Raw genomic sequence first — 23,635 nt, 5'->3', positions numbered from 1 at the left:
TTTTTTTTTTTAAGATTTTATTTATTTATTTGAGACAGAGAGAATGAGAGAGAGAGAGCACATGAGAGGGGGGAGGGTCAGAGGGAGAAGCAGGCTCCCTGCCGAGCAGGGAGCCCGATGCGGGACTCGATCCAGGGACTCCAGGATCATGACCTGAGCCGAAAGCAGTCGCTTAACCAACTGAGCCACCCAGGCACCCTGGATAAAGAGCTTTTTATAAGGGATTGGTTCACATAATTATGGAGGTTGATGAGTCCCACGATCTGCAGGGTGAGTCAGCAAGCTAGAGACCCAGGAGAGCTGATGGTGTAGTTCTAGTCCAAAAGCCAGCAGGCTCAAGGCCCAGAAAGAGCTGATGTTTCAGTTCAAGTCAAAAGGAAAAAAAAAAAGTCTACATCTTAGTTGAAAGGTCATTAGGCAGGAAGAATTCTCTTAGCCTTTTTGTTATATTCAAGCCTTCAACTGCTAGGATAAGGCTCACCCATATTATGAAGGGCAGTTTTGCTTCACTCAGTCTAAATGTTAATCTCATCCAAAATCACCCTCACAGAAATACTCAGAATAATATTTGACCAAATATCTGGTCATCCTATGGCCCAGTCAAGTGACACATTATATTAACCCTCACATCTCCGTGCAGGAAATTTATGTAAGTGTCTTGAGAGATCAGCTTTTAGTAGCGAAGTTGCTTTGCAACAAGTATCTTTAAAAAAGAAAAACAGTGAGACAAAATAAACAAACAAAATGCATATTCAGAGGATCATCCTACTTTTGGAATTGCCGGTCAAGATCCAATCTTTATGAGAATGAGAGCTGTGAAACATTTCCTTTCCAGCAAAACTAGTTAGAATTAGGCAATCAGAGGTTAAAGGGTGAGAGTTTCACCTATAAACTTAAAAAATGATAAAGTCTTATTAAAATAAAAATTCATGTAAAGCTACTAGCTCTACTCAAAAGAGAGTATTTATTTTCTTTTATTTTTTTTAAAGATTTTATTTATTTATTTGAGAGAGATCAAGTGAGAGAGAGAGAGAGAACAAGCAGGCTGAGGGAGAGGGAGAAGCAGACTCCCAGCTGAGCAGGGAGCCTGATTCAGGGCTCAATCCCAGGACCCTGGGATCATGACCTGAGTTGAAGACAGATGCTTAACCAACTAAGCCACCCAGGCACCCCGAGAATCTTTTAAATAGGCTTTAAAATATTCTATTTCTTTGTAAATAGTATAATTTGATATATCAAGAAAAAATAGTTTATTTCTTTTCAATGTATTTCAGTATATTTCACTAATAGTTTTGATTCAGGTACAAAGGATACAAGGAGAAAAAGCTTGCCTATTACACACCTGCTCATATTTGCTGTGATAACAAGAGTCATTCCATACCCTTTCTCATAATCAGAATTTTCTGGGTAATTCTGTATTTCCAGAGTTCCTAGTATATACTCTGTTTTGGAAATCTTTGTCAAGACATTCTTAATGCAATCATTACCTACACTGTTCTAAATGGCATCTTTTATCTCCTATTCAGAGATTTCAATTGCTCTCTTAAGAGTCCAGAGATTGTTTTCTCCTCACACAGCCTCTCAGCATTTATTAAGGTTCAAGATTCAGAGATTTAACCATAAATGAAGCAGTTAAATGAAATGAAGTTGTCTTCTTGCTTTAAGTGGCATTTCTTACCTATTCCAATCTCTTCTGTTTCTTCATGTGTTCGCATGTCAACCTCAGTAAAGCGGGAACTAGGACATTAAATAGAGAGACTGCAGTTTTCACAGTATCATTGTTCACTGATATCTATCCCAGGTGTTCATTTCTACAGTTAAGTCTTCCCACTTCTCATTCCCTCCTCTTCCCCTTTCTGTCTTTCTCTACAATCTAGATTTACACTCAGCATTGGAGTGGGAGAGATAAATGTTTCTGTGAGCTTCTGAGAAGGACTATCTTTAGTTCATGTTTTGCTTTTTTTTTTTTTTGACTGAGTTGACTGAGGACAAACAAAAGTCCATTTGAATATACAACCTAAGTTGAATATGTTGAAATATTACTCCTCAAATATCAGCAATGCAACCCGTTAATGAGAATAGACGACAAAGCTGAGTTTATTGCTTACCTTGGTAGAGGAGAACATAAACCTAAGAAAACTTAGTGTTTTGAGTGAAGAAGCCAAGGTCAGAATTTAGAAAATGTAATGTTTTATTTAAGGTGGGCCTTTCCAAACGGCATCTGGATTAAGATTAGATTAGGATCATGAGACAACAGTTCAGCCTGGTAAAAACAGCAAGATGAGAATTTCAAAGCAAGGAAAGCAAAGAATGTTAGGAAAAACTACCTATTGATGTTTTCCATTGAAAAGTAGGTGGGTCTTTCAGAAAGTCCCTATAATTAACGATCAAACCTTTTCCCTGGGCAGGAGACTTCTAGAAAAATAAAGTCAAGCCAATGAAGACAAAGGAATAGCATAGAGTCATGTTAATGTAGACAGTAAAATGTGGTTTCAATTCTTAGTATCTGGACTAAGTATGGGATTTTAAGGTTTTGATTCTCAAATAATATACAGTAAGTGCTTTCATACCTCTCTTGTATGCGAATTCGAATTTGTTTCAAGTATAAAGTGACACAAATTATTTTAATGTCGATAGAACCTTCCACTATAACAAATAATGAGGTCACTTTTATACTTTCTATCATGTCTAATAATGAGGCTACTTTTAAATCTAATATTCACAAAATTGGGGGCACCTGGGTGGCTCAGTCGTTGAGCGTCTGCCTTCGGCTCAGATCATGGTCCCAGGGTCCTGGGATAGAGCCCCACATCGGGCTCCCTGCTCGGCAGGAGGCCTGCTTCTCCCTCTCCCACTCCCCCTGCTTGTGTTCCCTCTCTCGCTGTGTCTCTCTCTGTCAAATAAATAAATAAAAATCTTAAAAATAAATAAATAAATCTAATATTCACAAAATCAAATAACTATCCTATCATTCATTTTGATAAGATTGCCATTTTCCTGTGTACCTTGAGATATTCCTAGTTCACCTCCGAACCCCCCTCCACCAGTCCTTTTGCATCTTCCCACCAGGTACTTTTCCCTAGTTACCTTCCCAATAAACCTCTTGGCCTCCCCGCATAGTATTCAATATGGAGACAAACGCTGTGTTGTCTGGGACAAGATGGTTGGGGTTTTTAACAAGGGAAAATGGGGAAAGAGGAGTAGACAGTTCTCCTGCTTTAGAGAAGAGGTGGCTTCTGAATTGAGTCTTGAAATATGGGTTGATATTCCCCTGTGGAACAAGGAATAAATTTAAAACAAGGGGTATTTACTTGAAGCATGAGTTAGTGTGGAAAGAATGTTGACAGTATTTTACATATAGCTATGATCAAACAGAAATATTTTCAAGGAACAAGATAAAAATGTTCTCAAAAAATTATTTTAAAGGTAAAGTTTAGATATGCTGAGCAAGTATTTGATTTAATAGGCTGATTCTACCTTTTCATGTTTATCACAGTACCTTTCTCAGAAGAGTATGTGAACATTTGATACATATGTGCATTAAATCTATTGATTATTTGATGAACCATATTCCAGATGCTTACTCAAATAAAATATTTCTAAATTCGACATGATTGAACTGAGTAAAAGAGTCATCTTTGGTGAGTTAAAGTATTTTTGATTGAACTTAGAAAGTCGTTCCTACCAGCTGATTTGCTTACCACAGTGGAGGAAATATTTCATATTTTAAGATTAACATATACCCTGTTCAGTCAAACAGGGTCATCAAAGTGATATCACTTCAAAATAGGCATAATTTATAGTTAAAGCAATAGCTGGTGCTTCTTTCAATTGTTGAAGGGGTGTACGCTGGTAAAAGGAATAAAGTATTGTCCCTCAAGTGACTTTGAATATTTAACCACCTGCTCAATTTAATCAGGGATCACACAGGGCTGGAAAAGCTTCCACATATGTAAAGTTTACTGCATAGGCTGAGGGAATGCAGGAATAGTTCAGCTGCTTGCAAATATATCCAGTCCTGAAAACGGGAATGCACTTCTAAGGTAAAGGTTTTTAAGACCTGAGTCTTGTCTGTGTACACACACACACACGCACACACACACACACACAAATGCACGTATATGTATATATGTATATCCTAAAATACATAAAATGGTAATTTTTTGACTATTTCCTTAAACACTTTTACACCTAAGGCAGACAGAAAATTATGACATTTTATCCCTCAGTATAAAAGTACATGTCACTCACATATTTATTTGTGTAATTTGAATGGTTCTTAAAAGGTTAGTAATGAAGTCATCATATTTCATCTTCTAATGATGTTATTCTGATGCATCCAAAACAACTTTATAGAATCTATACATATTGAGTGTTGTCATCTTTTGTCCCGTGAAAGTAATACTGAAAGATAAGCACAGGAAACAAAAGCAGTCTATTTTTTAAAAATTTACTTTTATTTTTATTTTAATTCCAGTACAATTAGCATACAATATTATATGTTTCAGGTGTAAAATATAGTGATTTGATAATTTTATGCATTATCATCACTGTAAGTATACCTTAATCCCCTTCACCTAGCTCACCTGTTTTCTTTTTATTCATGAGTCTGATATAAGTAGAACTGTCTTGCCAAATAAAAACACAGGAAAATAACTGCAAGATTATCTAAGTTAACAATTGTACATTAATATGTTAGTGGTGGAAAATGGCAAATTTCTTGTATGGTTATCACAATGTAGGGTCAGAGATAAAGGTGATTTTGATTAGAGATTCAGGTTTAAAGGACCCCCATAGTTTCATTTATTTGGGGAGCCAGGACTGACTAGATTTATTTTTGGCTTATCTCAGAGTTCAGTAGTGGTTTTTTTGTCTTGTTTTGTTTTCTTGTTTCTTCCCTTGGAAGGTAATGTACCGGTACACGATGGTTGGAGGGTAAAATACCAGTTTTGTTTCCACAACATCTAAAACACCTACATGATTTTTTGAAATTTGTAGTTTTATGATTTAAAAAGAAAATCACCTTCTGTCTCAAGTGACTGAATGACCATGTCAAATCCAGCTTAGCTTTTCAAGTGATGTTATATTCTCTGGACCCACTGCATCCATGTGTTTCTGATTATTAATACAGCTGAATTTTTCTTCCTCAAATGGGCAGACAACATGGTATGTCTCTTTCCTAGAGTCATGCTAAGCCTTAAAGAAATTTTAATTTAACACTAATGAGCCCGTAAGTGGGAGGTTTTCAAGCCAATCTATACTGATTCTTTTTTCCTGAGTTTCTGAAAGCTTATTTATCTCTCAACACTATAAATGTATTCCACTTATTTTCTATAGAGTAACCTCTAATCTATTCTTAGGGATCATCTAATAAAATGATTTGTTGTGTCTATCATTTTTTATGGATAATAATATTTGAATATTTTTTGTTTAATTTTTTATGCTTTAAAGAATTGAGGAGAAAAAGCATATCTCACGGAAGAGAAGAATTCCAAAGCTCAGGCTACCCTTAGGGAAGTTGAAGTCAGTGGCTTTTATAACTGCAAAGAAACACGCAGCAGGATTCCATTCTATTAGAACACTTCTGAAAAGAATCAGAAGTAGGCAATTTCCCTGCTCTGAATTGCAATGTAGGAAACTTTATGAAAATGACAATTGGTTCTATAATTTTTATGTTTCCTTTTATCTCTGTTCTTGCTCCTCCAAATTTATCCCTTACTCCTTGCTTCACATATAAATACTCATAGCTTTAAAGCTTCAGGGAAATGTTTTTGTGCTTTATTTTTCAGTTTAATGAATTATATATGATTTTTTTGAATTAAAGATTTTTTTCAATGAGTTATTTTATCATAGTGAGTCATTATTTAGGAACTTTTTTGTTTCTTTTTCCTTAGATCTTTTTTCCCAAGTAGCACTCATTTCAAAATCTCTTTTGTTATAGTATTGCCATGTAATTTGATTTCTATGTCAATGATAAAAGCATATTCATTAGATGTCTTGCTTGCTAATTTTTTCTTTCCACTCAATATTTTTTTAAAGTTCTATTTCCAAAATCAGTGCGCTTTAAATTAGTAAAGGATTAAGCAATCACTTATCCTTGTTTTATAATGAAAATTTGACCATTTGAATTTACAATAAAAATATTAACTTGGAGAAAAGTGAGCATGTTTAACTTTCAGTTTCAATAAATGTTAGATTATTAGTGTATTATGAAAAATTACAATTTTACATAATTATAATGTACTTATTTTTCTTTTTTAAATGTAAATGCAAATATTATTCTTTACTCTTCAATATGAGTTTTCTAAGTAGAGATTATGAATCAGGAATAAAACAGATTTATAGAATTCAATGTGTCGACTTTTAAAATATACCTTTATTTATATTCAAGTCCATGATATAATGAAAAGAAGTTTTTATCATTAAGCAGAATGACATAATGAGATAATGAATTGTCTTGTAGTTGCTAAATCAACCACTATTTGGAAAATTCTTGTTTCATATATGAAACTTTAGAGAAATTTTCATATGTGAAAATACATCAAATCAAAATATAGTCTATTTTAGTGTCAAAAATAAATGTTTGTGCATGTTTTTGTGTGCATGTGTGGGTTTTAAATATATGTCCTTTTATACAGAATACCTAACAGAGAGATAGAGAGAGAGACAGAGACAGAGACAACTCGTTCTTTTGCTACAGTCAAAGAAGTCACTCTGGCTTTCTATGTAGGTAGATATTCCTGATTATCACAAGTTGGACTAGTTTCTGTTAGTATAATTTAACTACAGTGTTTGGGGATGTGTTCTTACATAAACAGTTGAATTCTACAATCAACCTTGAGGAATGATTTGTGTTAGTATGGAAAAAAAAAACATAAAGGAAAAAATGACTAAGGAATAGTATAGAAAGAAGAGCTATGATGGGATGGGGCAGGGCACCTCCAAGCAATGGCAAAAACATCAGGGTGGCTGGTAGACAGATCTGGCTCCAGGAGAAAGTGAAGAGAGGTTGGAGATGTAGTCTGGAGCCAGTCCATGCAGAATCTGCCAGCTTGTGAAGGACTCTGGTGTTTTGATAATTGGAAGCCAATGAAAGATTTTAAGTAGAGGAATAATATAAGATTTGTATTTTGAAAAGATGTAAGCTCGTATTTTGCAAAATGTTCTTGATTTTCAGTAGGTCACAGGTATGGGAAGGACAATTATATATACAGTATTCTTTTGCAAGACACAATAACAATCTCTGGGGCACAGACAAAAACAGTACAACTAGGAATGTTCAAATGCCATGACTTAAATGTTCTACTCAATTTTCCATTTGCATTTAGTTTTCATTTTACAACTGCTATACTCCATTCCTACTACTTTGTGAAGTCTCTGAAAGGGGTGTTTGATGCAGTAGCAGAAAATGATTATTTATAAATACAAAACTAAGCTGAAGTGTTGGAAAATTTGTGAATGGCTTTGCCGAGAAAAATTGATTTAAAGATAAATTGAATCAGAGGAATAATGATATTGTTGACTTTCCACTCTCTGCCAGCATAAACGTATAGGGATTAGTTAGCACAAGTTTTTCTATGATTAATGAGATTATTGGAAAGATGTTTTTAAGATCTTATATTTGCATTGAGGTAATTTTAAATATGAATTTTCTTATTCTAGTTTTTTCAATTAAAATATTTTAATTTATTTTCCATAGACCTTTCAACATATATGGAAAAAAACCTTAAAAGTAAGAAGGATATAGTTATTATTGGCTTAATTTTAAAGATGGTTTGTCAACACTCTCCATCACTCTCAGCAAATTATAGAAATCACAGCCAAACTCAGGGAAAAAATGATTTGCTGAAATTCCAAAACCCAGCTGTCAGATTTCTCTGACCTCACAGTAGGTTCTATAGCCAGCCTTTATTTCATTCAAATGTATTTTATAAGACATTTTATAGGCGAGGCTATCTCATCTTAACACTATTGACATTTTCAAATGGATTATTGTTCGCTGTGGAAGACTGACCTATCCATTGTAGAATGTGTAGCAGAATCCCTGACCTCTACTCACTGGATGCCAGTAACATCCCCTCCCCAAGTTGTAGCAATCAAAGCCATCTGCAAACATCGCCAAATGTCCCCTCAAGAACAGACTCATCCCTGGTTGAGAACCATTATAAGTGATTCTGAGTTTGGCTTTCTAGAGGTGAACTTCTTGGCTAAACCATGGCCAGTCTTATTAACAGCAGGGCGTCATAGCAATCCTTTATGAAGAACTAATGTATTTGAGCCCACCCAAGGACACCAAAAAAAAAAAATAATAATAATAATATAACACAGATCCATGAAAAAGATATTTACAAGTAGATTGTAAACTCAAGAGTTTAATGAAATAAAGAGAAGCAAAGTAGGCAGATTGTCAAGAGTGCCATTGGTAGGTGTGAGTGGGGTCAATTAAAACTGCATGAGCTGAATATGCATTTTCATGTGCCTAATGATTTCTGAAAATCATTTGCTGTGATGCTTTAAGCTAGCCAATTTAAAGAGTGATTGACCAAAGGAAAGAAATTGCATAGCCAATAAAATTGATTACAAATTTGGGAAAAATTGAGCACCAATCTTAGAAAAGCTGTTTATATGTTACATCCACAAGAAATACTCATTATGAAGACATATTCACTGAATACTGTTAATTGTAAATTAAGAGTATAATATATGTGCACTACAGAAATGGAGAACTTAAGACTGATAGGCTCTTTTAGCGCATGACTGACTGAACATTGATTTCAACGAAAAATTGGAGATGCAAATAAGAAAGAAGTTTGGAGATACTGGGTTGCACTTAATGGGAAATTGTGCAAAATCAAGCTGCAGGTTAGCAGTTGGTCATTCCTGAAACACTTTATAATGTGACAACGGTGTTGTGTAAATTCAAACAAATATAAATCATTGTCTTAAGAGTCCTAAGGGATCTGGCACAATCTCTCCACCAGGATGTCTTCTTTTACAGCCTCATTACACTCGCCAGTGATTCATGGGCGTTAGGCTTGACTGAGAAGGGTAGAAGGGGCTAAGGAACTCAGTCTGCTATATTTCAACTATGCAAATGAACATATTTCCCTGGGACTAAAAGGCAGCATTTCTAAAAGAAATGGATTAATCTCTATCTATTCTTATTATCCCTTTGTTGAGATTCTCAAAGTAATACAAGCCCATGGAAAAGCATTCTCAGTATGGCTTTGTGTTGCATCTTTACAGCTAGACAGAGCAATTTTATCAAAAATGTCCTCTGATGTGGAACAAGCAAAGTGATGACAAGGGGCTGGGGCACTGTGCATGGAATGTAAATGAATTAAGGGCTAAGCCTCTTGGAAATCAGATACACTAAGATGTGTTCTAGAGCACAAGTCTCTGGCCCAATTATGAGTCAGTGAATGGAATTCTTCCTAATGAGATAGTGCAGGGTCTAGGATACCCAGACATAATCCTGACAACAAAGCCCTCTTTTCTCAGATCAGACCTACCAATTCTCCCTCTGATTCTCTTTATTCCAGGCGAATGTGGTCATGGATTTTTGATGAGGAAAGAGGGAGACTAATATTTTCTTAACTCCACTGATAGACAGTAAACAAATTGAGAGAACAATATTTTATTGGAGTCGTAGATTTGTCCATTGTGCCTGGCATATTGAAAGTGAGGCAAAAAAATGTGATCCCAAGTCTATGAAAACAAAAATTTCCTTTTAAAATTAAACTAAATTGCTATATTTAAGTGTAAATAATATTCTGTCAGGAAGATCATCAAAGCCTATTTAGAGAATCATATCAGCAACTCTCTAGTAAAATATTTAAACTCAGTTTTCCAATGATGCCATTGTATCCAAGGCTACAATAATGTAATTGTTATATTGTATGCAAAATTACATTTAAAAAGTAAATATATACATAAAAAGATAAACACAGAACAATTTGTTTTTGAAAATATCAAGTAGAATTTCTCTCAATTTCTAGAATACACTCGATTTTGATATATTAAGCAGATTAAAGATTATTACTAAAGATAGCATAGAGAACCCTTAGTAAGCATAACAAAAAAAACTTTATGTATTTCTGACAAAGCTTAGGAATTTAAATACTAATGACCCATCTACTTTATTTACCTAATAAAATACCAAGTATAAAATACATTTTAAAATATATGACCCATCGCTTCTGGCTACTTGGGGAACGTTCTGGAATTTTGGGAGGTGATGTGGCCCCAGGGACCCCCTGATTAGAAGCACCATTAGAAGCTGGGTTGATCCAGAGACAGACAGATGGCTGAAAATGACAGAAAAGAAAAAATAAAATGGACAACCACTATTATTATTAGCTCATCTCTTAAGGACTTGCATTTTTATTGATGGATGCTAAAGAATGCTTTATATCAGCTGAAGAAATATTTCTAGACAAAATTGAGAAGTTTATTAATATTCACCAAAAGAATTTTTTGGTTCTGTCTGCTGCCCTCCATGGACCTGGGGAATGGAAATTGATGTTCAGGATTCAGCAGAGATTCCTGGGTAGTAATTTACAGATACTTCCAGTACACAACACAGTAAATGCTATTAATTGTATGCGCACTACAGCTAAGACTGTCTCCAAACCATACACAGACAGCATTTGCTATAGAATGATAACAACTGAGGCTTACATCAGTGAGCAAAGTCCTGTTTGGAAAACATTTCAAAAGTTAAAACTGAGTAGTGATTCATTTAACCCAAATTAGAGTATCAATTACAAAAGTTCTTTTGGAAGAATGTTAAAGTAATTACCAGTTAAATTATAATGTTCAAATATATATTTAAAGATTTTTTTTTAAATTTAAAATAATAAAATGTATATGATTAAAAATGAAAAAAAATATATGATCCATCTATTATACTAAAAGGTAGTGTCTTTGCCAATACCAACATTCAGAACACAGCTGTGAATGTAAAACTAAACAAAATCACAAAAGCTGACTTCCATAAATCAGATTTGCTTTTCAGGTCAGACTTATTTTTGATCTTTGGATTCATGTATTCAACTGCTGGTTGGTCATCACAACTTCCATAGCTGATGAACAGTTGAAATTTAATATGATAAAAATTGAATTAACCATATTTTCTTCTAAATTGGCCTCTCCTTGAATATTTAACTTTTGGTACAACCATTTAGAGTAAGCTCAATCTGTCTCACCTTCTCTCCCAACCCAATTAATCCAATTAATCACACCTATCACCACGGCCCTGCAGCAAGCCATAATTGCATTTCCATGGAGCATTACAAGAGTATTGACCACTAACTGGTCTTCCCAAGTCTAGACTTGTTCTCTTGATACCATTGTTCACTGTTGTAGAGATATCAAGCCATTCCTGTGCTTCAACAGCAGCCAATAGCTACAGAAAACCATCTGCAGTACAACATCCTGAGCTACAATTTCTCACTCATTGCCTTTGCTCATACTGCCACCTACAGTTCTACCCTCCACTCCTCCCAGGACACACTATATCATTTATACTTCTGCATTTTTTTTTTTTTCCATCTCTTTCTTGTTTGGGCTTAAGAAAAAATTTGTGTCATAGCCATCTTTTATTTCAAGGGACTGGCATAGTTCCTGGTCTGTAGCAAGTACTGAATGGTTATTGAATGGATTTTCGGAACCATAATTGCCAAGCATAATGATGGTCCTGACATTCTGAGAATACCACTTGCAGGTAGAGCGAAGAATCTCCCAATTAGAGTAGTTTTGCAGAATAGAAGCTTATTCCTCCATCACCTGAGTCCAACATGAGTGTTGCATGTCAGAGGGTGGCTTTCCATCATCCAGGATCCAACTTCCTTCCAGCTAGCAGCTACACCATTGCACAGGGTCTTGGAATCTGCTTCTAGTCAGCAGAAAGGATTTGAAAAGATCGAGGGTGGGAGACCTACCACTTCTTTAAAAACCCACATTAGGGGGCGCCTGGGTGGCTCGGTCGTTGAGCGTCTGCCTTTGGCTCGGGTCGTGATCCCAGGGTCCTGGGATCGAGCCCCGCATCGGGCTCCCTGCACAACGGGAGGCCTGCTTCTCCCTCTCCCACTCCCCCTGCTTGTGTTCCCTCTCTTGCTGTGTCTCTCTCTGTCTAATAAATAAAATATATAAAAAAAAAAACCCACATTAGTTATAAGGCCAAGACTGGATGTAAGTGGCACAAGGAACAATAGTCACTGTCTGGGAAGCTACTTCTGCCAAAACTCTTGCCTATAAATATTTGAAGACTAGCTAGCCATTTCTACCACATGACTTTAGGAAGTGAGAACATATGTATCATGTTTTAAAGGGAAGTAACTTTTTTTTTTTTTCCCTGATGGTAAAAAGAGTGGATTTCAGTTATCAGGAAAAAGGCCCTTAGGTATAATTTTTTTTTATTACCAACAGTTCTGACTGGGATTTGAGGTAGCATCAGCTTTGGGAATGCTTTTCAAAAACAATGAAGCCCATACAACTTTTGCTTGGACCTCCAGCAAATTATAGGGCATGCCCAATGAGATTAGGCATATGAAATAGCTCAGATCTCCTGCAGTAATTACATCTCACCGTCTTAAAGACAGATGTTTTCCAGTACAGGGGTAGCTGCAGGTTTGCTGAAGCAGGTGGAGTCTCCACACAGTTCTACTTTTCAGATACTATAATTTGGAATCAGAGAGGATGTCTCCTACCATTCAAGATAGTCCCCAAATTTCACTTATCAAAAACATTCTTTTTGAAGAAATCCCTGGATTTCTTCATATGAATATCAAATAACTGTATCTGCAATTGCCCACACTCCCCCATTTGATATATGTGAAGTTAAATGGAAAATTTGCCCAATAGAGATAGGCAGGTGCTATATAAACACATCTGTAGGTCATTTAGAAATTACTATCATCGCTCTTTTCATTAAAGTGACATGCATATATTTAGAAACTACTTTTCAAAAACCTAATGAAAGACTGTCCTTGATAACTTCTCTATATGTTCACCTATAAATCAGTATTAAAATCCTTTACATAATGAGAGGCACATTCTTGGGGAGGGAAAAAAAGGGAAGTTTCAATTCTCACATTTTTTTTTTTTAAATGTAAACTGGAACTTTAACAGGTTTGTTTACATCGTATGTGTTTAAAGGTGCTTCCTACGTATTTCAGAGTTTTATACAGTTATGAATTATCTAGTATCTTATTTTCACTAACATTGAGATGATTGTTTTACAATGTAGAAATAAATGCATAGTTAAGGGCATATCAAAATTCATATATAAGGAGTGTAAGTTTTTCATGTGAAGATTCTCAAGACATCTCTATTGAGTTCATTGTATACTTTCAGTAAATCATTTATGCTGACATGGTGTCACGGATAAAGTCTAAATTTGTATATGAGAGTTACAATAGCTGTTTTCTGCCTGAGTACTCAAAGTCTCGCCGAGGCCTGTATTTTGTTCATGGAATCCCAGGGCTAAATGGCACTGCACAGGACGTAGACACAAACTTGTTAAACGAATAATGGGTTTCTGTGATCATCTCACACACAATTTCCAAATTTAATCCTCCTTGTATAGAGTTTTATGTAAGGTCATTTCAGAGTGTGTATATATTGAGAAAGATAGCTAACATGCATAATTTACTGAAATAGACATCTGTTAGAGGTAAACCAGTGAGGTCATTTTTATACTGAAATCTGTGAGAAAGCCCATGGAAACAAAGTGTAACGAAAATGGAATATTAACTTCCGATTAAAACACCTGTGGATTCAATTGATGGCATTTCATGTTGAACGGTGTTGGAATTAAAGTTCCCAAACACCAAGCTTCTTTGTGTAGCCAATGCTAACAACTCAGGAGTCTCGACTGAAAACCCAGTTTATACAAAGCATGAACATCTCAACATACGGTTTTCTATTATTTTTCATGTAAAAATACTGTGATACTTTGATACCCTATTTTTATGTGGATAGTGAAGCATTTGAAAGAGACCTTACATGTGTGTCTTTGGTTATTTTCATTCCACATTGCCTGAATGATTATAATATGAACCAATAGGTAATGTGAGAAAATGGTAAAGGGTACTGGTGGTTAGCTATAAACACTCTACCAAGGGGCTCCTGGGTGGCTCAGCTGGTTAGGCGTCCCTCCCTCTCTCTCCCCCAACTCCCATCTCTAAATTAAATAAATTAAATCTTAAAAAAAATTAAAACAAAATAAAATAAACACTCCACCAAAATGGACATTGAAACATGGAGACTTGTTTATGATAAGGCTTTGTTAAAAGTAATAACTTTTTTTTTCCAGAGGAAAACATGTATTGTATATGTCTCATTAGAAAGGTAATACCTGTTTTGTGAAGAAATGGATGGATTTTAAATAATAATATAATCCATAGAAGGCACTCCACTATATCAACTCTTCTTTCTATAGCAAGCTTGTTTTTAGCAATTAAATCTAGCAGTGCCTATAATAAAAATTATCACAGGACTATGACAAAAATGTGTACTTATTTCTCATTTTTAGTTTATTTTAAAAATCATATTGGTTATATTTGAAGGTGAAAGCACAAACTGTATTTTCAAGATGTGTTTGTCCTCAGTAGAATTATGTCATGGGGAAACACTATGGATATCCATCAAAGTGAAACCTACAAGGACATAAGAGCTCGTTATTAGTGAACATTGTAACCTTCAGATGGCTTCAGCATTTCTGTCACAAAATGGCAAGCAGAATGAGAGATTAAAGCACATCGTTTCCTCGAAATTAACATCACTACATAAATTATGGCTTTTATATAAATCTAAAAGGTTTTTTTTTTATTTTAAAACAATGAATTATTACAGCCTCCAATCTTTGTAATAAAATGTTACAGCAAGTTCAAGTTCAGTTAGGTCAATGCTGGCTTCAGGTTAACATTATTGATTGAAATTTGCTAAAGCATCCTGGCAGATACAATGCAATAACTTCAGTCAGGAAACTAAGCCGAGCAACATACCCTTGTGGTTCTGATACTTGTTCTGGATTGTATGCTTGTTCCTACTACAAAAACCTCAAAGAATGGAAAGAGAATTAAGTGTAGGATTTTAAAACACTGGAAAATCACAGAATGCTATTCTTTACACACTACTAAGAACTTTGGTAGCACATTTGCAATTAGATCTTTTGTTTATGTTTTTAAGAAATAGTTTCAATAAGTGAATATTTTATTCTTATCTGTATCCTAAAAATATCAAATCTTTAAAATGTGCAGTATTGTGATGGTTTTCAGATAATAATTTATATTCATTTTGTGAATATGTATTCAGATTATATTATATATGATGTATAAAATATATATAATATATACTTAGTACTAGGCTACTTTGTGAATGAAGAATTAGGAGGGCTTTTTTTTTTTTTCTTTCTTTCCAGATTATTCCCTCTTTTAAGCAAGGTTGATAAAGTGATGATAAGTGTTGGAACGAAGGCTGCAATCTGCTATAATGGGGGAAGGTTTTCCCTTTGCTACCTTGACTGATACAGTTAATGTGTTCATCTATGACCTTGACAATTTTCACCAAATGTATTTGAAGTAAAGGGAACTATACTTCAGGCAAAATATCATAGCAATCAAAACCTTTGGTGGTTAAATTGACTAAAAATATTGGCCTATTATTCAATTTATTTCATTTCTGTTAGTAATAGCCTTGGTTGACAGAGAGATTACTGGGTGCTTTCATCGAAATTTATGAACAGAAAGTTTAAAGAAAGTAATCCACTACTGATTTTCTGAGGGACATATCATTAAACTGATACTCCTTTGTACTGTTTACTAGTTGTTTACTCATGGAATGGTAAGCTACAGAGATGATATTTGAAAATACATTAAGTGGACAATTCTTCTAACAGGTGGAACAATTTGTACTCAGGTCAAGCACACATGTAGACCTGATTATCCACTAAAATGGGTAAACTCTTACATTTTAAAAATTTAAATAGCACTATTTGAACTTTTTCCTCTGAGCAGCTCTCAGGAAGATGAACATTCCTATAATTGAAATGACCATGTGCATTCTGACCCTAATTGGGTACGTTTAATATGAGGTGCACACCAAGCAATCATGGAAGCAATTATGGGCACTTGTCCTGGGGCTGCCACAGCCCAGGTGCTGCTGCCTGATTGTCATTTGGTAATTACCTCAGTACTTCCCAACTCCTCCTTAGCATCAGTTAAATGGTGCAACATACTTCAAGTAAGTGAAGTCTCCTTGGAAGTTCAAGTAAATACTTATTATTTAGTTTGCGGCTTCATATAGGGGCTGTCTGTTCACCTGGAATGTGCAAATGTATAATGAAATTTGTCTTCTGAAGAGACTTGCATGGAAGTCAAATTGGAGATGAAATCTTTGCAATTAGCCACACAGTTCCTTTTGAAATATGGAAAATACCTTAAATAATAGTGATGATAGAGGCATTGCCAACTTTAGAATTTTTTTCAAGTCTTTGAAGTCTGACTTTGCAGAACAGATTGTAAATCTCTGGCCCATTACACACCTGCGGAGATTTTGGTGTTTTATTTCTCTTGGGTGAAACTGCAGAAGCCCAAACCATGTTAATCACTGTCAGAACCAGTTGTATAAAATGCCAAAATGCAGTGAACCAAGTGTTTTATAATAAATATGACAATGCAGTCAGAATGTTGTTTTGTTAGGCTTGTTATTTGTGGTAATTTTTCATTTATAATCTTTGAAAAGAGAAAGTTCTAAGGCTTTTATCAGAAAAATTTTAACCACAGGGGAGATGTCACCATATTGTATAAATAAGACTCGAAGTACTTGGATAATGGCTAATTCAGACAAAAATAAATAAACTAATTTAATAGTAGCATTTGCTTTAAATGCCTTAAAAATGCTAGTTTAAAAAAAAAGAAAAACTTCAATAACAAATACCACCACTAGAATTGTATATATCTGTCACTCTGTGAATGGATATGATTCTTAGAAGAATTAATATTCTCACTGTATTATTTCATATCAATCTTTCATTTTACTACCTTTCTTTTTATTTATAACCGAATCTTAAATTTTTACCAATTAGCAGGTATAAGGATTGGAATATGGAGAATAATAGTTTTAATCTTCTACCAGTGCTCTCATTGGAAATAAAGAGTGGATTAACTAGAGTTAAAATTATTACAGCTAGCTTAGCTACGTCACTGGCTTTTCCTTACATAGTATTCTGACATGCATGTTCAACTTATTTCTCAAAGGAAACACATTCCATAACAAGGAGAATATCATAATATATCATAAATTGACATGTCCTGTTAATGATGGATGATTTTGATACATAATATCAAAATTGTGTTATATCCATATATTTTAATATTCATGCACCCTCTGATGAAATACATTTAATAACATGTTAATTTTAGAGTGGGTTTTTCTGTTGAATAACAACTTACAGAAATGTAAAATACTTTAAATGTACTTGCGCACTTGTTTCTTGCGAACCAACACATAAGCAAAATGTCTAATGTTATTATTTCAGTTCCATAAATATTTATTTTGCACCTATCAGGCACTAGAGTAGTATACAGGAAGTATGCAAAAAAAAATAGGATACATTCTCCTGGGCTACAGAATTTTACTTAGAAATAAATAATTCCAAGGCTGGATAAATCACCCTTACTATGTGTTTCCACAGTGTTAAGACACTATTTTGTGATTGCCTGTTTATTGCTTGGGGACTTAAATCAAAATCGTAAGGTTCTTGGGCATTGACCACGTTTATTCACAGTTATATCATTAGCTCCCAGGATAGTCCCTGGAACATAATAAGGAATCAATAAATGTCTTTCCTGAGAGGCTTAATTAAATTCTTAGATGCTGTAAGAATTAGAGAAAAACTTATATAGTAGGGAGTGCTTTCATACGAACTGTATTTCTGGAGTACTTTCATACTATATATATATTTCTAAGGTCAGCATTATGTATATATGCTATGCTGCTCAGTCTATTTTCAGCCCTGTGACTTGAACCAGAAAGGAGTGAGACTAAAATGAATGTAGTGATATACCAGTTCACTATCATGTCCTTAAGGTTCCTGCTACATGCGTATGAATACCACATAATTACACAGGATACATTTGAAAATCAGGAATCTGCAGTTAGAAACTACCCGAAATTGATAACATGACCTTCTCAAAAGCATGATGAGAGGTGGAATCCTGTGTTCTCCTCATTCATATCTTGGGGGATGTGTAGGCTACAACGTTGAAGAAATAACTGAACTAAAAAAGCACTGATGAATTATCCACAAAAATTAATTTGGGTACATTTTTATGGCCTCATAGCAGAGATGTCTTTTTAATAATTTTAGCAATTACTAAAGCTATTATCACCTGAGTTTTGTGTATGACTAGAGCTCTTAAATACTTATAACTTTTCAGTTTCAAGGCTCTGGGTTATACATCACTAACTATTGTTCGATGGTGATAGAGAAGCATTGTGTCCTTCACAGACCACTAGCTTCTGATGATCTAATTTCATCTTCAACAATAGTTACAAGGAAGAGCAAAAAATACCATGTTGAAAGTGGTGTTTTAGCTATTGTACATGTAAATGATTAGAGGGGAGTGGGCTAAGCATTGTGTAGACCAATATTATTTCTAGACATTTCCCTGCAGTCAATTCTTAATTTCCCATGCTAATAGAGTAAATAGTATCAAATAGGGGAGATCTATAGATGAGATTCATATACATACCTGAAAGAAACATTTTAGCTAGTAAGGTAATATCTACATTTATTCGCCTTTTATCTGCATATTCTATATGCATATACACATCTATTCTAGAAATAGCAATTAAAAATAAATACCTACATGGCTCCTTTTTTTTAAGCAGAACATACTTTATCCTGTTAGGAAAGATAATACATTTCTAACGATTTTTACAGAGTTTAGATATATACAGATGAATATGGAAAAAAATGTCATCATTCACCATTATTTCCCTATTTAAAGACCCCTCATTATACCCCATCTGTATCTCAGTTGCCCACCTTATGCGTTGGTTGAGATTTTAATACAATATCTGTCCCAAACCAATCTCTAACCCCTTCAGGAGAAAAGGACAGGACGAAAAACAATAGACTGTCTTACTTTGGAGATAATAAAATCTAATATTAAAAAAAAATTAATATTCCAAGGAGTTGTGATTTCTGTCTTCATACATCCTTCTTCTTTTCAAATAATTTTTTGATAATGAAATTTTTTAAAGATTATTTATTTGAGAGAGGGGGTTGGAGAGAGAGTATACACACAAGTGGGGAGAGGGGCCAAGGGAGAGATTCTCAAGCAGACTCCCTGCTGAGCGAGGAATCTGACTTGACTCCATCTCAGGACCCTGAGATCATGACCTGAGCCAAAACCAAGAGTCTGATGTTCAACAGACGGAGCCACACAAGCGCCCCAATAATCAACTTTTTTAAGACTGAAAATGTTACTGAAGGAAGACAACTTTTAAAAGCTGTCAATTGTAATTAAAATGCCAACTTATTGTACTGAATCCTGAATACAAATATGTAAATAAGGGTGAGGTACTTAAAGATTAATAATGGAAAATTGGGCCAAAGATTAATGATGGAGAATTTTATATGTATATAATATATATATGTATTGTTATGTGTTCTGTGTGTGTATATATATATATTACATTTATATATAATATTTAAATATATATAACATTTAATTATAATTCTCCATCATTAATCTCTGGTACAACTGTCCATCATTAATCTTTAAGAAGCTTACATATATATATGTGTGTGTGTGTATATAATATATGTAAGTATCTTACATATATGTGTGCATATATATATATATATACAAGGCATATATATATATATACACGCACATATATATAGACCTTTTGACAAAATAACTACATTCTATAGGTTTAATTTTTTGTTTTTCCACACTAATCTGCAAGGTTGTGAAATAGCAATATTTTAAGGATGTAGAGAAAAGTGCCTAGACAATTCATGATCTATATCACATCAGGCTTTGACAAAGTCCCTCAAATGTTCCTGTGTTAAAGAAAAAAATTCCATACAGAAGTCCTAAAGGAAATCACTACTGGAACTCTGAAACATTTAAGAAAACCCCTCAATTTTAAATGATGCAAGATATATTTTGACATTATATACCTCGTGCATTGAAAGAAGTGTCTTATTTAAAGAAATAGCAAAATCCAAAAAAAAAAAAAAAAGGAAATAACAAAATCAAGGGAGTATAAGAGACATTAAATTCTTGTTTATAAAGAATTCCAAAAAGTAAAGTGTCTGGGAGAAAACTATATATAAAGTCCCATAATGTTAGTGGCTGTAAATGCCAAGTTATACCTACATTAATCAAAATGTATGGATTTTGTTTTTATATTCTTTATAGCTACTCACCCTAATTTCTAAAGATCACTAGAGACAATTTTAACTGGATAGAGGGAAAATAAATTGAGTAGGATTTTACCATACAGAGATCTTTGCCCACATTTAAGATGTTCAGATATTTTTGAGTCTAATGCTTGTAGTGCTAAATATCCATTTCTTGCTCAGTAGTTCCATGTTGTTATTTTCCATATTTTTGATGGTTCTTCAGGTAAAAATACTATATAGTCATTCATTTATTCAATATACATTATCTTAAGACATTGTTATGAGTCAAATAAAGATTGCTAACTATGTCCTTTAATAAATACACTCTAATCCCCTAAACAACAATGTGCTTTAGATATATTATTCATATTCTCAAGGTGAAAAAATTCAAGTTCAGAGAAGCTAAGTGCTGTGCCAAATTTATACCGCTACTTAGTCATATAGCTGGGATTTGAAGCCAAATCTAATTGCAGTTAAAGTTCTTTCCACTATACAACTTCAGTTTTTCTTCCAATCTCTTGTTCTCTTCTTTCCCAATAAAGACAAATTCACTGTCTTCTCAATTCCCAGAAAGGAAATGAAAGAATGATTTTTAGATTATGTAAGCTCTACGCCCAACATGGGGCTTGAACTCATGACCCCAAGATCAAGAATCACATGCTCTATGACTGAGCCAGCCAGATGCCCCAAGAAATATATTTTGAATCAGAGATCAAATCAACTGTTTCCATGTCTAATAAGAATAAATATACAATATGCTCTCTCTTTTCTCAATTTATATAAATAATATTTATATAAATTACAAAATCATAAAAGACTTGGTTCCTAATTCCTTTCTTTGGATACTTCAGCTTTATTAATTCCTCCCACTATAAACTTTTCAATACCATGTTCCCTGGGTCATCATATGGCATTTGCACCAATGAATAAATGTGCTTATGATTATTCTCTTATTATTTTATAGGTTTCAATAATCACATTTAAAGTCATCTAAGTAAATTATAATACTTAATAGTTACTGGACACCTACTATGATCAGTTTTTTGTTTTTTTTTTAAGATTTTATTTATTTATTTGACAGAGACAGAGACAGCGAGAGCAGGAACACAAGCAGGGGGAGTGGGAGAGGGAGAAGCAGGCTTCCCGCTGAGCGGGAAGCCCGATGCGGGACCCGATCTGGGATCATGACCTGAGCCGAAGGCAGCCGCTTAACGACTGAGCCACCCGGGCGCCCCTACTATGATCAGTTTTTATGCTAAGCATTTGATATGCCTATGTAACGATTCTCAGAGCAACTATATGAAATAGGTACTATCATTAACTCATTTTACAGGTAATAAAACTAATGATTATCAGGACGCCTGGGTGGCTCAGTGGTTAAGCGACTGCCTTCGGCTCTGGTCATGATCCTGGAGTCCCTGGATCGAGTCCCGCATCGGGCTCCCTGCTCGGCAGCGAGCTTGCTTCTTCCTCTGACCCTCCCCCCTCTCATGTGCTCTCTCTCTCTCTCTCATTCTGTCTCAAATAAATAAATAAAATCTTTAAAAAAAAAACCAACTAATGATTATCAAAGAATGCCCAAGCCCTTGGCATTCAGATCATCCACACGAGATTGTTTTGTGCTTTAAGTATCCTCTTACTAGACATGTTCTAGTTTGTCATACATGTCTCCTAAACTACATGCATGTTACCTAACTGCACTTGAGTTTTAATATAACATTTAATATAACATTACTAATATAACATTACTAATTATACTCCAAGAGATTTGGTAACTGAAGTAATAATGTGATATTTTTAATACATATTCACAATGGGGACCATAAGACAAGGTTTTTGTATAATTAGTAGCACAATTAACTAATTGGTTGATGAATTTGAACTACTTGAACTATCATTTTATTAATCTCATTGGAAATGTAGCAGAGAAGGAAAAAAAGTAAAAAAGAGTAAAACATGTTAGGAACATAATATAAAAAAAGGAAACCTTAAAAAGAAAACAAAGCCATTGAATATAATAGAAATCATTCAAAGAACTAGGAGTTTAATATTCTTGCTTACAAGGATGAAAAATAAGCTGAATATCACATATTCTATAAACACATGTATTTTGGAAAAGGATATATATGATGATTTACTCTTTATTTTGAACTTGTTAGTGTTTTTCTTAGTTCAATAGTGATGTGCCATCTGATAAGTTTTAACATTGTTTGGGTATCTCTATATTAAACATCAAAATTAGTGCACATGTTGTTTGAACTTAATAAGCAACATTATTAAATTTATTAAATAGGAATATTTTGCCTTTAAGATGAAAAATACAATTTTAAGAAAACATCTGCATGTGAAACATAATGATACAAAGAAAATATTTTCAATGAACTAGAAGAAAAGTTTGTTTTCTGACATCATGGCATTTAAAGTATTAATTTCTACTCAAGATTCCTTTAAGCAAATAAATATTTCACAGCATTAGAGCATTTGTTTTTATATGACAGTCACCAGGTCTTTAAATAGAAAAGGCTTCCTACATAGCAGAATCTGCCCCAGCTTTCATTTAATTTGCTCTTATTTTCTGTTGTTTCTTTCTACTATAATAAGAGCTTATAATAATGAACATGATATTTGGTTAATGAAGAATGCATTGCATATTTAGAGATCTACATATTTATGTGACCTTCTTTTGTTCATAAATGCTAATATTTATTGCTTCTTTGTTGAGATTTTATTTTCTGTTTTGTGACAAACAAAAGTACGGTTAGTGAAGCTGTAAAGTTCTCATGGTAGTTGCCTGTGTTCCCAAGATAGCAGCATTAGTGTCTACAGAAGCAGTTAATGCTGTTTATCATTAGTGACAGAGGCTGGGAAGGACCTTCTGTGGCTTTTATCTTTCACCTTGCCAACAGAAGTTGATGAGCTCTCTGAATTAAATTCATAGGTGATGCTCCAGGATTTATATGCACTTCACATGGACAAGCACACAGGTAAACCCATCCTGCTGATGGAGACTAATTAAAATCATCCTAACATCCTAATACCGGACATCCTTATGAAAACCATTACTTTATCCATATTTAATGCTAACGTTGCCCAATGAGAACATGAAATATAAAAGAGTTTATAGAGGAATTTTCTCATAAATATTTAAAGCGTTTATGGCTTTATGAGTGACTCATTTTGCTTTTGTTTTTGGTGGGTGTTTTTTTTTTT

At 34.1% G+C, this 23,635-nt stretch overlaps 1 protein-coding gene and 1 pseudogene across 3 annotated transcripts in view; both read left to right on the top strand.

Annotated features, from left to right (window-relative positions):
- CADM2 (cell adhesion molecule 2) overlaps positions 1-23,635 on the top strand; it is a 1,012,057-nt gene that overhangs the window by 363,853 nt on the left and 624,569 nt on the right. The window lies entirely within an intron of this gene.
- Positions 10,102-10,760, top strand: LOC115944935 (protein SPO16 homolog pseudogene; annotated as a pseudogene).

The sequence above is a fragment of the Leptonychotes weddellii genome, chromosome 1 (assembly GCF_054177405.1).
Source record: "Leptonychotes weddellii isolate Sample4059 chromosome 1, ASM5417740v2, whole genome shotgun sequence".
Classification (NCBI taxonomy): Eukaryota; Metazoa; Chordata; class Mammalia; order Carnivora; family Phocidae; genus Leptonychotes; species Leptonychotes weddellii.
This window is presented reverse-complemented; position numbering and strand designations above follow the sequence as displayed.